The sequence below is a fragment of the Colobus angolensis genome, unplaced genomic scaffold (genome assembly GCF_000951035.1).
Source record: "Colobus angolensis palliatus isolate OR3802 unplaced genomic scaffold, Cang.pa_1.0 Scaffold84, whole genome shotgun sequence".
Taxonomy (NCBI): Eukaryota; Metazoa; Chordata; class Mammalia; order Primates; family Cercopithecidae; genus Colobus; species Colobus angolensis.
Window position 1 is genome coordinate 2,506,760 of NW_012122265.1, and position 16,810 is coordinate 2,523,569.

Here is a 16,810-nt window from a genome sequence, read left to right on the forward strand (position 1 = left end):
AAGAATACAGTTATCGACTTCTGCAATTAAACATCGATATAATACTTTGACCTAATTTAATGCCTACGTTCCCATTTTGTCAGTTGCCATGACAATGTCCTTTGTAGCATTTTTTCCTCCACTGAAAGATCCAGTTCAGGGTCAGTATTGCCTTTCGATGTGTCTCTCCAGCCGTCTTTAATCTGGAGCATTTCTAGTCTCTTTCTCTGTTATGACACTGATATTTTTGGAAGATACAGTCCTGCCACTTCTTGGGGGAGTTTGATGTTTCCTCAGGTTAGATCCACGTTGTGTGCTCTGTAAGTGACCTGATGTCCTTCTCAGCGTACCACATCCTGAGGCACACAGTGTATCTGCCCCTTATTGAAGATGTTATTTTGATCACCAGATTGAGGTATTATCCACTTTTCTACCCTACGGTTACTATATTTTGTCTTGCAACCAATAGAAAATCTGGGGGAGATTCTTTAAGGCCATGCATATACCCTGCTGTGTATCAAAAAAGTCTCTCCAGATTTAAATGCTTTTGGAAACCAGGCTTTACTGTGGTAGTTGCAAAAATGATAATTTTCCAACTCTAGCACCCCTTCTACAAAAGTATAGAAAGAAAAAAAAATACTGTCCCGTTGGAATGGTTACCTCATCGTGGTTTTGATTTGCATTTTCCTAATGATGCTGAGCGTTTTTCCATGTGTCTGGTGCTCAATTGTATATCTTCTTTAATGAAATATTTATTCAGATCTTTTACCCATTTTAAAAAATGACACTTTTAAGCTTTTTATTTTTAGACATTCACATGCAATGGTAAGAAATATTAGGAATCCCATGCACCTTTTAGTTAGTTTCCCTCAGTGGTAGCATCTTCTAAAACCATAGCACAATATCATAACCAGGATGTCAACAGTGAGAGTCAAGATACAGAGTGTTTCCATTACCACAAGGATTCCCATTGTTTGTCCTTTTACACCAACTTTCTCTCACCCTATTCCTCTAATCCCTGGCAACCACTAATCTGTTCTCTGATTCTGTAGTTTTATCTTTTCAAAAGTGCCATATAAATGGAATCACACCACACACAATATCTTAGAAACTGAGTCTTTTGGCTCAGCATCATTCTCGGGATTCATTCAAGTTATTTTGTATAGCGACAGTTCACTAAATTGTAGTACTGAGTGGAATTTCATGATATGGACGTATACCCCAGTTTATTTAACCATTCCCTCATCCAAGGACATGTGGGTCATTTCCAGTTTGGGCTATTACAAATCACAGTAGGCTGAACAATGGCCCCCAAAGTAGCCAGGTCCTAACTCCTGGAACCTATGACTATTGCCTTCTGTGGTAAAGGGCACTCTGCAGATGTGTTAAATGAAGGACCTTGAGATGGAGAGATCATCCTGGATTGTCTGAGTGGGTCCAGTGTAATCACAAGGGTCCTTATAAGAGGGAGGCAGAAGCATATTTGACTATAGAAGAGAAAGAGGGTTATGTGGCCACGGAAGCAGGGGCAGGAAATGGTAATGTGATGTGAGGAAGGTGTCACAAACCAAGGAATACAGGCAGCTTCCAGAAGAAAAGGCAAGGAAAGGGAAGTGGAGCCTCCAGAAGGAACCGGCCCTGCTGACACCTTGATTTTCAGTCCCTTAAGACTCTTTTCAGACTTCTGGCCTCTAGAACTGTAAAAAAAAAAAAAAAAGCTTGTGTTGTTTTAAGCCACTAAGTTTGTGGAAATGTATTACAGCAGCCATGGGAACCTTATACATTGATAAGGATGACATGAATATTCTTGTAAGGTTCTTGTGTGAACATAAGCTTTTATTTCTCTGGGATAAAAGCCCAAGCTGGTAACTGCTGAGTTGTATGGCAGTTGCATGTTTAGTTTTATAAGAAACTACCAAACTGATTTTCCAGAGTGACTGCACCATTTCACATTCCCCATTCCTGCCAGCAATGTCTAAGTTATGTAGTTTCTCTGCATTCTTGCTGGTATTTGATGTTCACACTGTTTTTCATTTTATCCATTCAGATAGGTGGGTAGTGAGATCTCACTGTGGTTTACATGTACATTTCCTCATTAGGATGATACTGAACATCTTTTCATGTGCCTGTTTGCCATTTTTATGTTCTATTCAGTGAAATTCTTGTTGATACGATTTTCCCATTTCCCAATTAGACTTTTTGTTACTGTCGAGTTTTGGGAGATATTTATATATTCTAGACACTTATACTAAGTCAGAAACAGGGTGCAAATATTTTACTCATTGTAGCTTTCATTGTCATCATCTCAACAGGGTACTTTATAGAGCAAACATTTTAAAATTTGATGAGATTCAATGTATCCTTTTTGTGGATTGCACTTCTGATGTCAGGTCTAAGAAGACTTTGGCCCTGGACCCCAAATATTTTCTCCTATAGCTTTTTTCTAACAGCCTTGTGGAGATAATAGTTTACGTACATACAATTAACCCATTTAAAGAATATGATTGAATGGTTTTTAGTATAGGCATACCTCGGAGATATTGTGGTTCGGCTCCAGTACACTGCAATAAAGCAAATATTGCAATAAAGCAAGTCACACAAATTTTTTGGTTTACCACTGCATATAAAAGTTATGTTTATATTGTAGTCTATTAAGTGTGCAATAGCCCCATGTCTAAGAAAACAATGTGCCTACCTTAATTGAAAAACACTTTATTGCTAAAAAATGCTGACCCAGAATGAAGTGAGCGCATGTTGTTGGAAAAATGGCACTGATAGACTTGCTCAGTGCAGGCTTACCACACACATTTAATTTTTAAAAAACACAATATCCACAAAGTGCAATAAAGTGAAGTGTGCCTGTGTATCCCCAGAGCTGTGCAACTGCCACTCCAGTTTGAGAACATTTTCATCATTCCAAAAAGAAACCCAGTGCCTTTTAAGTATCACCCCCAAACCCACTATTCCATCCCCCTCAGCCCTAGGCAATAACTAATCTTTCTCTCTATGGATTTGCCTATTCTGGACATTTTATATAAATGGAATCATACAATGTATGGTCCTTTGTGACTGGTTGCTTTCACTTAGCATCATGTTTTTAAGGTTCGTACTTCATCCTTTTTTTTTTTTTTTTTTTTTACAGTCTCACTCTGTTGCCCAGGCTGGAGTGCAGTGGCGCAATATCGGCTCACTGCAACCTCTGCCTCCCGGGTTCAAGCAATTCACCCGCCTCAGCCTCCCAAGTAGTTGGGATTACAGGCACACACCACCAAGCCTGGCTAATTTTTGTATTTTTAGTAGTGACGGGGTTTCGCCATGTTAGCCAGGCTGCTCTCGAACTCCTGACCTCAGGTGATCTGCCCGCCTTGGCCTCCTAACCTGCTGGGACCACAGGTGTGAGCCACTGCATCCAGTCCTTGTGCTTCATTCTTTTATGAATGAATAATCTACCATCGTATGATATACAATGAATAAACATTTTGTTTATTCATTCATTTGTTGATAAGCATTTTAGATTGTTTCCACGTTTTGACTACTAGGAAAAATGCTTCTAGAACACGTGAATATGGGTTTTTGTGTGGACATGTGTCTTCATATCTCTTGGGCATGAAAGAGATATGAAAGGCTGGGTGTGGTGGTGGCTCATGCCTGTAATCCCAACACTTTGGGAGGCCGAGGCAGGTAGATCACCTAAGGTCAGGAGTTCGAGACCAGCCTGGCCAACATGGTGAAACGCCATCTCTACTAAAAATACAAAAATTAGCTGGGCGTGGTGGCAAGTGCCTGTAATTCCTGCTACTCGGGGGGCTCAGGAAGAATTGCTTGAACCCAGGAGGAAGAGGTTGCAGTGAGCTGAGACCATGCTATTGCACTCCAGCCTGGGCAACAGAGCAAGACTCCGTTTCAAAAAAAAAAAGAAAGGGATATGAAAACACATGGGAATGGAAAGCTGAGTCAGATGATAACTTTTTTTTTTTTTTTTGAGACGGAGTCTTGCTCTGTTGCCAAGCTGGAGAGCAGTGGTGCGATCTCAGCTCACTGCAACCTCCGCCTCCTGGGTTCAAGCGATTCCCCTGCCTCAGCCTCCCAAATAGCTGGGATTACAGGCACGTGTCACCATGCCCAGCTAATTTTTTGTATTTTAGTAGAGATGGGGTTTCACCATGTTGTCCAAGATGGTCTCGATCTCCTGACCTTGTGATCCACCCGCCTCGGCCTCCCAAACAGCTGGGATTACAGGTGTGAGCCATAGCACCCGGCCGATAACTATCTTTTTGAAGAACTGACCAATTATTTCCAAAGTGGGTGCATCATTTTACATTCTCACCACCAGCATATGAGCACTGTGCAATTTCTCCACATCCTCACCAACACTTGCTATTATCTTTTTTCAGTTACAGCCATCTTAGTGGTTATTAACTGGTACCTCCTTTTGGGTTTGATTTACATTTTCCTATGACTAATCATGTTGAGCATCTTTTCATGTGTTTGTTGACTGTATATATGTCATCACTGAAGAAATGTCTATTCCAATTCTTCATCCATTCTTTAAATTGGGATATTTGTCTTTTTGTTTTTGAGTTATAAGAGTTGTTTATATATCCAGTAACAAGTCCCCTATCAGATAAATTATTTGCAAATATTTTCTCCCATCTGTAGGTTGTCTTTTCACTTTCTTTAAGGTGTCTTTTGAAGCACAAAAGTTTTTAATTTTTATGAAGTCCAATATATCTACTTTTTTTCTTTTGTTCCTTGTTCTTTGGTGTTATATCTAAGAAATCTCTGCCAAATCCAAGGTCATAAAGATTTACCCTTATGTTTACTCTAAGAATTTTATAGCTTTATCTGTTATGTATTTATGTCTTTGATCCACTTTGAGTTAATTTTTGTATATGATGTGGAGTGGTCCAATTTATTTTTCTCACATGGATATCAATTGTTTCAACACTATTTGTTCAAAAGACTATTCTTTCCACATTGAATGTTCTTGGCATCCTTGTCAAAAATCAATTGACCATAGATGTATGCCTCCATTTTTACACTCGATTCTATTCCCTTGATCTATATATCTATCTCATGCCAGTATCACATTTTCTTGAATACTGTTGCTTTGTAGTCATTTTGGAGATCAGGAAGTGTGAAGCCTCCAACTTTTCTTTTTCAAAATTGTTGCTATTCTGGGTCCTTTGCATTTTCATATGAAGTTTAACATCAGTTTATTATTCTACAAAGAAACCAGCTGAGATTCTGGTAAGGATCGTGTTGAATTTGTAGATCAACACAATTCTGGGAGTGTTGCCATCTTAACAATATTAAGTTTTCTAGTCTATGAGCATGTAATGTCTTTCCATTTATTTGTATCTTCTTTTCTTTCAACAGTGTTTTGTAATTTTCAGAGGATAAATTTTGTACTTCTTTTGTTAAATTTATTCCCAAGGTATTTTATTTTTCTTTAATACGGTAAAAATATACATAAAATCTACTATTTTACCCATTTTAGGTATATAGTTATGTGGCATTAGGTAAATTTGCACTGTTGTGCTTTACTCTTTTTTGAGGTTGTTGTACATGGAATTGTTGTCTTAATTATATTTTCAGATTGTTTTTTGACAGTGTGTAGAAATACAATTGATTTTTGTATACTGATTTTGTCTTCTGCAACCTTACTGAACTCATTAGTTATAATTGTTTCACAATGGATTCCTTGGGGTTTTCTGTATACAACAGTGATATGGTTTGGATGTTTGGTCCCTCCAAATCTCATATTAAAATGATTTCCAATGTTGGAGGCGGGGTCTGGTGGGAGGTGTTTGGATCATGCATGGAGCCCTCATGAATGGCTTGGTACCATCCCCACGGTAATCAGCGAGTTCTTACTGTGGTAGTTTATGCTAAGAGCTGGTTGTTTAAAGAAGCTGCCACCTCCCTCTGCCTTGCTCCTGTTCTTGCCATGTGATATGCCTGCCCCTCTGCCTTTCGCCATGATTGTAAGCTTCTTGAGGAGCAGGTGCTGGTGCCGTATTTCCTGTATAGCCTGAAGAACTGTGAGCCAATTAAAATCTTCTTTATAAATTACCCAGCCTCGGGTGTTCCTTTATAGTAATGCAAAACTGAACTAACACAAAGATTATGCCATCTCCAAGTAGTTTTACTTCTTCTTTCCAGTCTGGATTCTTTCTCTTCCCAAATTGTCCTGGATAGAACACTCAGTAAATGTTGAATAGAAGTGGAAAAAGCAGATCTCTTTGTCTGGTTCCTGATCTTAATGGGGAAACATTTAGTCATTGCTGTTAAGTATGATATTAACTGGATTTTTAATAGATGCCCTTTATCAGGTTGAGGATGTTCCCTTCTATTCCTAGTATACCGAGTACGGCTTTTTCTCCCATCATGGAAGGGTATGGAATTTTATTACCCAAATGCTTTTCTGTGTCTTTTATTCTATCATTAATTGCTATAGATGGAATGTGTGTTTCCTCACAATGTATATGTTGAAATCCTAACCCCCAATGTTGGTATTAGGAGGTGAGGCCTTTGGGAAGTGGTTAGGTCATGAGGGTGGAGACCTCATGGAAGGGATTAGTGCCCTCGTAAAAGAGACCTCAGTGAGCTCCTTTTTTTTCTTCCATCATATGAGGACACAAGAAGACAACTGTTCATGAACCAGAAAGTGGGTCCTCACCAGACGCTGAATCTGCCAGTGCCTTGACCTTGAACTTCCAAGCCTGTAAAATTGCAAAAAAATAAATTTCTGTGTTTATAAGCCACCAGTTCGTGGTATTTTGTTATAACAATCTGAACAGACTGACAGAAATCGTGATGTTTTGTCTTTTATTCTGTTGATAATGGTGCATTACATTAATTGATTTTCAGATGTTAATTCAACCTTGCATTCCTGAAATAAGTCCCATTTGATTATAATGTATAATCCCTTTTAAACATTGCTTGATTTTACTTGCTAGTATTTTGTTGAGGGTTTTGAGGGTTTTACATCATTTTCATCACAGTTATTGTAACGAAATACAAAAATCAATAGTATTTCTATATGCTGTCAAAAACAATCTGAAAATATAATTAAGAAAACAATCCCATTTACAACATCAAGAAAGAATAAAGCACAATAGCGTGGATTTACCTAATGCCACAGAACTATATACCTAAAATGGGTAAAATAAATTTTATAAGTTCTCTTTTCATGTTTTTGTCTGATTTTGGTGTCAGGGTGATACTGGACTCAAAGAATGTATTGGAAAAGCTTTCCTCCTCTTCTATTTTTTTTTTTGGAAGAGTTCATAAAGAATTTATATTCTTTAGATATTTGGCCATCTGGCCCTCTTGGGCTTTTCTTTTTGACTAGCATTCTGATAACGAATTCAATCTCTTTAACTTGTTATAGATCTATTCACATTTTCTGCTTATTTCTTAGTCAGTTTTCATCTTTCTAGGTATTTGTCCGTTTCATCTAAGTTGTGTAATTTATTGGCACAAAATTGTTCATAGTATTCCTTCATAATCCCTTTTATTTCTGTCAGGTTGGTAGTATACTTCCCCTCATTCATTCCTTTTTCCTTTTCTTTTTCAGAAACAGAGTCTCTCTCTGTTGCCCAGGCTGGAACAGAGTGGTGTAATCGTGGCTCACTGTAACCTTGATCTAGCCTCAAGTGATCCTTGCCCCTTACCTTATGATAGGTGTGCACCACAACACCAGCTGTTTTTCAAAAAATATTTTGCAGAGATAGGGTCTTGCTTTGTTGCGCAGGCTATTCTTGAACTCCTGGCCACAAGCAATTCTCCTGCCTTGGCCTCCCAAAGTGCTGGGCTAACAGGGGTGAGCCAATGCAGCTAGCCTCTTTTTTCTTCTTTAATTTGTAAAACTGCCATTCATTTTAGATTTTAGTAATTTGAGTTTTCTCTATCCCCCTTTGCCTCATGCACTTCCCCCTCTCTCTTTCCTCCTCCCCCTCTTTCTCCCTTTCTTTTCTTCTCCCTCTCCCTCTCTCTTACCAATCTGTTAAAGGTTTGTTAATTTTGCTGATCTTTTCAAAGAACAAAGTTTTGGATTTGTTGACTTTATTATTTTTATATTCCATATTTTATTTCTACTCTAATATTTATTTTTTTTTTTCTACTTGCTTTAGGTTTAGTTTGCTCTTCTTTTTCTAGTTTCCTGAGGTGGGGAGTTGGCTTATTGATTTGAAGCCTTATTTTTTGATACAGGCATTCATAGCTATAAAATTCCATCTCTGCACTGCTTTAAATGTATCCCATAAGTTCTGTTATGTTGTATCTTCATTTTCATTAATCTCAAAGTACGTTTAATTTCCCTTGTGAATTCTTTCACCCATTGATTACTTAAGAATGTAGTGTTGTTTAATTTCCACATGTATATGTTTCCCTAATGTCTTTGCTACTGGGTTCCACTTTTATTCCATTATATTCAGAAAAAAATACCTTGTATTATTTCAATCCTTTTAAATTTATGGAGGTTTGTTTCGTGACTTAGCATATGGTCCTTCTTGAAGAATGTTTCATGTGCACTTGAAAATACTGTATATTCAATGTTGGTTTTTGGGTGAAGTGCTCTATAATTACCTTTTGAATCTAGTTGGTTTATGGTGTTGCTCATATCTTCTATTTCCTTATTGATCTTCCTTCTACTACACATTATTGAAAGTGGAGTGTTGAAGTCTCCAGCTACTATTGTTGAATTGACTATTTCTCTGTTCAGTTCTGTCAGTTTTTGCTTCATATGTTTTAGTTCTATTGTTAGATGAATATATGTTTGTAATCATATCTTCTCATGAATTGACATTTTATTATGAGATATTCACGTTTAACTTCAGTAACATTCTTAATTTAAAGTCTCCTTTGACTTTATTATAGCACTTCAGGTTACTTATGATTGCTGCTTACATGATATATATTTTTCCATCCTTTTACTTTCAGTCAGCAGTTTTCATCTAAAGTATGCCTCATATAGATGGAATACAGATGGATCCTGTTTTTCAAATCCGGTCTGACAATACCTGCCTTTGATTAGATTGTGTAATCCATTCACATTTCATGTTATTACTGATATAGTTAGATTTACATCCTCAGTTTTACTTTTTGTCTTTTCTATGTACTATTTCTTGTTCCTCTATTTCTCCTTTGCTGCTTTCTTTTCCATCTAGTGAATATTTTCTAATATAAATTTTCATTTATGATTCTTCAATATTCTATTTGTTATTAGTGTTTGCTCTAGGGCTTACCTTATGTATTGTCTCAAAATTTACTTCATATTTATATTAATCCTGGTGAGATATAGAAGTTATTCCTGTATGAGTTTATTCAGTTTTACCACTTTTGTGGTATTATTGTTACATATATTACATCTTTATTATGCACTATTATAATCGTATTATATAATGATACATCTTTAAAGAAGCTGAAAGGAGAGCAAGTATATATGTCTAGTTTCTGTTTTATTAACCTCCTTATATCATATGTTTGATCTACTTTTTTGGTTTTTATGGATTTGTGTTACCAACTGGTAGCATTTCCTTACTCTAGAACAGCTTTGCTCCTATTTGCCTCCTTACTCTTTGCTTTTGGATATATGTGAACTTACTAGGAGCACTTGCTTTTTGCCTGAAGAACTTCCTCTAGTAGTTCTTACAAAGCTGGTCTGCTAACAAGGAATTCTGTTTTTGTTTATCTAGAAATGTTTTTATTTTGCCTTATTTTTGAAAGAAACTTTTCTGGATACAGTATTCTTGGTCGACTATTTTTTTTTTTTTTTTTTTACTTTGAGCACTTTGGATATGTTACCCCACTACTTTCTGGGTACCACTGTTTCTGACGAAAAGTCAGCTCCACATTTGTCTCCCTGACACCAGAACAGGGGAGGGTATTAAGCAGAGTGCCACATAGCCTAACCTCCCACCATTTCATCCAACAGTAGTGGTTGGGTAATAGTTCAGTACCCCACTCTGAATAATTGATAGAACAGCAAGACAGAAAATCAACAAGGATATGAAAGAGTTTGTACTATTATTGTTAAATTGTCTATTATTGTTGATTTGCCTGTTTCTCTCTTCAGTTCTGACAGTTTTATTTCATATACTTTAGGGCTGTGTTTTTAGCTGTTATAAATTTTTATTTATGATTTTTGTTTATGATTTCTATTTCTTCCTGTTAAATTTTCTCTCTTGTAAACATTGTAAAATGTTTCTCAATATCTCTAAAAACGTGGCTTGTTTTTAAAGTCTATTTTGTCTGATTTTATTTATTTTATTTTATTTTTGGGATGGAGTCTCACTCTGTCGCCCAGGCTGGAGTGCAGTAGCGTGATCTTGGCTCACTGCAACCTCCACCTCCCGGATTCAAGTGGTTCTCCTGTCTCAGCATCCCAAGTAGCTGGGACTACAGGCATCTGCCACCATGCCCAGCTAATTTTTAGTAGAGACAGGGTTTCACCATGTTGGCCAGGCTGGTCTTGAACTCCTGACCTCGAGTGCTCTGTCTGCTTCAGCCTCCCAGAATGCTGGGATTATAGGTGTGAGCCACTGCACCTAGCCAATTTTGTCTGATTTTAGTGCAGTCACTCTAGCTTTCTTATTACTGTTTGCATGTCATCTTTTTCCATCATTTTACTTTCAACTATGTCTTTGAATCTAAAGTGTGACTCTTGCAGACCATATATATTTGGATCCTGCTTTTAAGGCAGTCTGGCAATCTCTGCCCTTTATTGAGTTTTTAATTCACTTATATGTAATATAATTATTGATGCTGAAGGATTTATATCTACTATGTTGTTATTTATTTTCTATATGTCTCATATCACTTTTGTTCCTCTCTTCCTCCTTTAATGCTTTCTGCGTGTTGAATAGATATGTTCTAGAGTACCATTTTAATTCCTTTATTAGTTTATTTCCCCCATTCAGTTTAATTTTTTTTTTCTGTCCATAAGTTTATTGCCTGTATCTGAAAAATCATCATAGAAAATTGTTTGGTTTAGCTCTCAGCAGCCCGCTCCTGAGCTCTGAGGAAGCTTGCCTTCTTTTGAGCTACCTGATCCTTCTTCTGAGCAAGGGACATTTTGGGACAGTTCCACCTCTTCTTTTTAACTTCTTTCTTGGGCTTCTTTTCATAGACTGGATTCTCTCATATTGCAGCATGAGCTTTCTTATACATCTCCTCCATCATGTCTGGAGTTATGCTGTTCTTTATGTATTGAGAGAACTGTTTCTTGTAAGCATCTTCATCTTCTTCCATTAAGTAGCAAATGTAATCTGCAGCATTCTGGCCCATGATGTGCTTCCAGTGTACTTCTGCATTAAATTCCTTGCTTTCAGAATCATAACCAGGAAATCGTTTGGTACTATGAGGGATAGACAAGCCTCCATCCACAGCTCCCTTCAGGGCGCCAAAAACTTTATTGCCAGTGGTAGTTCTGGCAAGGCCTGCATCCAAATAGCAGGTGAAGGCACCTGGCTGACCATCAATGCTTTCCACATTGTATTCATCGCCAGTCACCTCCACTTGGCCTTCACAGATCTTGTCCATGCCAAACCTATTGAGAAGGCTGCGGGCCAGCAGCAGGCCAGTACAATATGCTGCAGCATAATTTGTCAGGCCAACCTTCCCACCATATTTTGGCAGTTCGTGGGCATATGCTGCACAGACTATCATATCCCCCTCTATACGTGCATGAGCAATCTGACAAATGATATCTCTGTTTGTTACACGAACTATCATCCTGTATTTGGGTGTGTTGTATTTATTTTTATCCTGTATCACCAAGAGTTTGTGAGCATAGTAATCAGTTTTACCCTCTCGTCGTCTTCTCTTAAAGTAGGCCTTATTCTTAACAACTTTAACAAACCCCATCCTGTGGAACTGAGACCTGCGTCCGCAGCTCAACAGAGACCTGCAGGCCCAGCAGCGCTGTGGGGGGGGAAGGGTCCCCTATTTTTCAAGTGTAATCTGGAGGTTACAATAAGCAGCTTAAGCGAAAACAATCTGCTTCAGGTTAATAATCTACTCAAATATTTTTGTCTGCCCTTTTCTCTCCTTCTGAGTACTCTTATTAACACATATGTTGTTACTCCTTAATTCCACATATGTTTTCTACTCTTAATTACATGTATATTACAACTTAATTACACATACATTGTTACACATCCTGTTAGGACGGAGTTCCCCAACCCTAGGGCCATGGACTGGTACCAGTCTGTGGCCTATTAGAAACTGGGCCACACAGCAGGAGGTGAGCAGTGGGGAAGCAAGCATTACTGCCTGAGCTCCGCCTCCTGTCCGATCAGTGATGGCATTAGATTCTCACAGGAGCAAATCCTATTGTGAACTGAGCATGTGAGGGATCTAGGTTGTGCACTCCTTATGAGAATTTAACTAAAGCCTCCCACAGCTGGCTGTGGAAAAATTGTCTTCCACAAAACTGGTCCCTCGTGCCAAAAAGGTTGGGGACCACTATATTATGGTATCCAATGGGTATTTCTTCATTTTTCTTCATTATTTTTCTTTCTACAGTCTGAATTATCTTTATAGATCCATGTTCAAGTTCACTGATTCTTCTGCCAGGTCAAATTTGCTTAGCCCCACTAGTGAGTTTTTCATCTAAGTTATTATATTTCACAACTACAGAACTTCTATTTGGTTTACTTTATCATTTCTGTCTCTTTATTGATATTACCTATTTGATGAGTCTTTGTCATCACACTTTCATTCTTTAATGTGGTTTCTTTTGGTTCTTGGAACATAGTTATGATACTTATTTTAAATCACGCCCTTACATTTGGGGTCCCTCAGAGATAATTCCTATTTACCGCTCGTTATTCTTGTTTAAGGGTCACAATTTTCTGTTTCTTTGCATATCTCATAATTTTTTTTGTTAAAAACTTATTTTAGATAATATATCATAGAAACTCTGGATTCTAATTCTTCTCCCTAACCAGGGATGATTTCTGTTGCTCGTTTATTTGTTTGTTGGCTTGTTTATGCCTTCTCTGCATGGATTCTGCAGCGTCTGTGTTCTCCTGCAGTGTGCAGCCACTGGTGTCTCTGCTCAGTTTTGTTTGTTTTAACTCTTATGTTTGTTTTGTAAGCCCGGCTTCATTGGTGTCACCCCTGGATCAGCATAACCTAGTGGTCAAGCCATGATTAGTCAGACATTTGTTTAAACATCTTGAGCCAGTGAATCTTCTACCCTCTGCTGAGGGGATCTATGTGTGGGTTGGGACATTCAAAGTTCAGGCACTTTATAACTCTGTCCTGTATTTTACTGTCTGTTTTCAAAAGGTCTCACAGTCAGCCAAGGATAAGTAGATAGCAGGAAACCTCTCTGATCTCTCCTGTGAGCATGTACAATCTTCCATATCTCCAGACTTCCTTTTAAAATTTTTCTTAATCTGTCGCTTGCCCAACCAGTACTGGAACATTAGGTTGCTGTGATGTTGGCTGCCTCCAATTATTTGCCACTGAAATCGCTGTTGCTTGACATAGTGCATAGGGTTTTCTGTGGACTTCAACACCAGATGAGCCTTCTTTGTTGCTGGTCCTCAAACCTACTGTGCCCCTGAGCTTGGGTGGGGAGATGGCAGCCCCATGTTAAATTAGAACAAACCCTGCTATTCTTAGGAAGGTTTAATATTTTTTTATTTAATTAGCACTTTTTGATTTTTGTATTTCTTTGGTTAATTTCCAGACTTCTTAAATGGTTGTTTTTGACAGTTTTGTCCAGTTTTATCATTGCTTTTCAGGGAGTGGTTATACCAAGGTGCTCATTCCACCATCTCAGAAGTGGTCCCTATCTTGTTAATTTTATTTTTTTAATACATATAACATTAACATACTTCCAAAAGTCAATACAAACAAAAGGAGCTACTGAGAGAAATCTTCCTCTCATCCATATCTCTTCCATCCTAATTCCCCCTACCCCTTATAGGTAACCAGTTTCAGTGTCTTCTAGTTTATAGTTTGTGTGTGTGTGTGTTCTTTATGAGACATGATAATTTTCTCATTTCCCAAAAAAGTACTATTCTATATATGCTCTTTTGAATTTTGCTTTTCTCACCTAACAGCATCTCCTAGAAATCACTCAATATCCATTCACAGAGATCTTTCTCATTTTATTGCTAAAGTTGCATAGTATTCCTTAGTGTGACTGTACTATAACCTTTCAACCAATCTGTTATGCTTGCATGTGTAGGTAGTTTCTAAATGGCAGCTATGCTCACCATTCTTTGGCTTTCCTACCATGTCTCTGAGAGATACATCTACTTTATCAATCGAATCTGCCCCCAAGAAGTGATTCTCTGAGGCTGCCACCTCAAATCTTAGTCATTCGCAAGAGCCTCCACTATAGCTGCTGCTCTGGACTGTCTATTTCTGACATGTGTTCTCCATGTTGACATTTAATGTTGAGCCTCATTTTTCTGGTGATAATTCTGTCTGTGCTGCTTTTTAGTCTTCTATGCACCCTTTAAATTTTTTTAAATAACATTTCAACATATACAATTCAGTGTCATTTAGTACATTTACAATGTTGTGTTCTCTGTGCCATTTCTAAGAATTTATTTCCAATCTCAAGTCATAAAGATTTACTCATGTTTTCTACTAAGGAATTTATGCCTTTAACTCTAATTTTTTGGTCTCTGATCCATTTTGAGATAATTTTTATATGCTATGAGTTATGGGTCCACTTCATTCTTTGATATATAAGGATCCAGTTGCCCCAGCACCATTTGTTAAAAGACCACTCTGCTGATTTCTTGACACATTTGTTGAAAATGAATTGACCATATATGTGAGGGTTTATTTCTACGTTCTCTATTATATTCCATTGGTCTATATGTCCACCCTTGTGTCCTAGAGACCACAATGTGTCAGTACCACATTATTTTGATTACTGCAGCTTTGTAAAAGTTTTGAAAATGGCAGACCTGAGTCTTCCAACTTTGTTCTTTTTCAATTGATTTTAGATTATTTGGGGCCCTGGAAAAATTCCATTTACGTTGTAAAATCAGTTTTTAAATTTCTGCAAATAAAAAGACCCTTGGAATTTTGATAGGGGTTGCATTGAATCTGTAGATCACTGGGTAATACTGTCAACTTAACAATATTAAATCTTCCAATCTGTGAACACAGGATGTATAGTTCCATTTTTGTCAACAGTGTTTTGTAGTCTTTAGTGCAGAAGTCTTTCACCCTCTTGGTTTAATTTATTCCCAGCTATTTTACTCTTTTTGATGCTATTATAAGTAGAATTTTAAAAATGGACTTCCTTCTTGGGCTGTTCATTCCTGGTATATAGAGGCACAGATGATTTTTTTAAATAAATGTTGAACATGTACCCTGCAATTTTGCTGGACTTGTTTATTAGCTCTACTAGTTTGTGGATTCTTTGAGATTTTCTAGATATAAGATGTCATTATTGAATAAAGAGTTTTACTGCTTCATTTCCAATTTGGATGCTATTTATTTACCTGTTTGTTTATTTATCTGCCTAATTGTCATGGCTAAAACTTTCAGTACATTGTTCAGTAGCACTGGGTAAAGCACACAGCCATATCTTATTTTTGGTTATGGGAGAAATTTTTCAGTTTTTTTCTCGTTAAGTATATTAGCTGTGGATTTTTCACAAATCCTCTTTAACACATTTTGAAAGTTCCATGTTTTTATCCTGAAAGGTTGTTGAATTTTGTCAAATGCTTGTTCTGAGTCAATTGAAATGATCACATGGGTTTTTTTCCTTCATTTTATTAATGTGATGTATTACATTGATTGATACTCTTGTACTGAACCACCCTTGCATTCCTGAGATAAATTCCATGTGGTCATGGTATATAATCCTTTTTAATATGCTGCTGAATTTGGCTTACTAGTACTTTGTTAAATAAAATATTTTAGTATCTAGTTTTTCTTTTCTTGTGATATATTTGTCTGGCTTTGGAATCCATGTAATACTGGCCTCATAGAATGTATTGCAAAGTGTTTTCTCCTCCTCTGTTTTTTGGAAGAGTTTGAGTTAATTCTTCAAGTGTTTGGTATAATTCAACAGTGATGCCATCTGGTCGTAGCATTTTCTTCATTGGAAGGTTTTTGGTTACTGATTCAAACTTTCTACTTGTTATGGGTCTGCTCATAATTTCAATTTCTTTTTTATATTAGTATTTTGTGAATTTGTCCATTTTATCTAGGTTATATAATTTGTTGGTATACAGTTATTCATAGTATTCTCTTATCACACTTTTTATTTCCGTAAGGTCAGTTATATCGTTCCCACTTTTTTCTTATTTTTTTTTTCTGTTGTTTCTACTTTTGTTTATGATTTTAGATATGTGCAACTTCTCTAATTTTTTCTTACTAATTCTAGTTAAAGGTTTTCAACTTTGATCTTTTCAAAAATAAGCAACTTTTGGTTTTGTTAAATTATCTCTGTTGTGTATTTAATCTCGAATTCAGTTATCTTCACTCTCATACATATTATTTCATTCTCTCTTTTAACTTTAGGTTTAGTTCGTTCTTCTTTCTCTAGTTACATAAGGTACAATATTAGGTTATTGATCCTTCTTCTTTTTCAGTGTGGGCATTCGCAGCTATTTTTCCTCTAAGCACTTCTTTCACTACATCCCATAAGTTTGAGTATGTTGTGTCTTCATTTTCACTTTTTGAAAGTATTTTATAATTTTCATTCTGATGTCTTCTTTGACATAATAATTTTTAAAGAGTGTGTAGTTTTGGCCGGGCGCGGTGGCTCAAGCCTGTAATCCCAGCACTTTGGGAGGCCAAGACGGGCGGATCACGAGGTCATGAGATCAAGACCATCCTG

General features: G+C 37.0%; 1 protein-coding gene and 1 pseudogene across 3 annotated transcripts in view; one reads left to right on the top strand and one right to left on the bottom strand.

Annotated features, from left to right (window-relative positions):
- KCNQ1 (potassium channel, voltage gated KQT-like subfamily Q, member 1) overlaps window positions 1-16,810 on the top strand; it is a 407,135-nt gene that overhangs the window by 163,093 nt on the left and 227,232 nt on the right. The gene's annotated exons all lie outside the window — the stretch shown is intronic.
- Window positions 10,917-11,921, bottom strand: LOC105503239 (annotated as a pseudogene). Its single transcript, XR_001000448.1, has one exon. The product of XR_001000448.1 is annotated as a 60S ribosomal protein L5 pseudogene (transcript).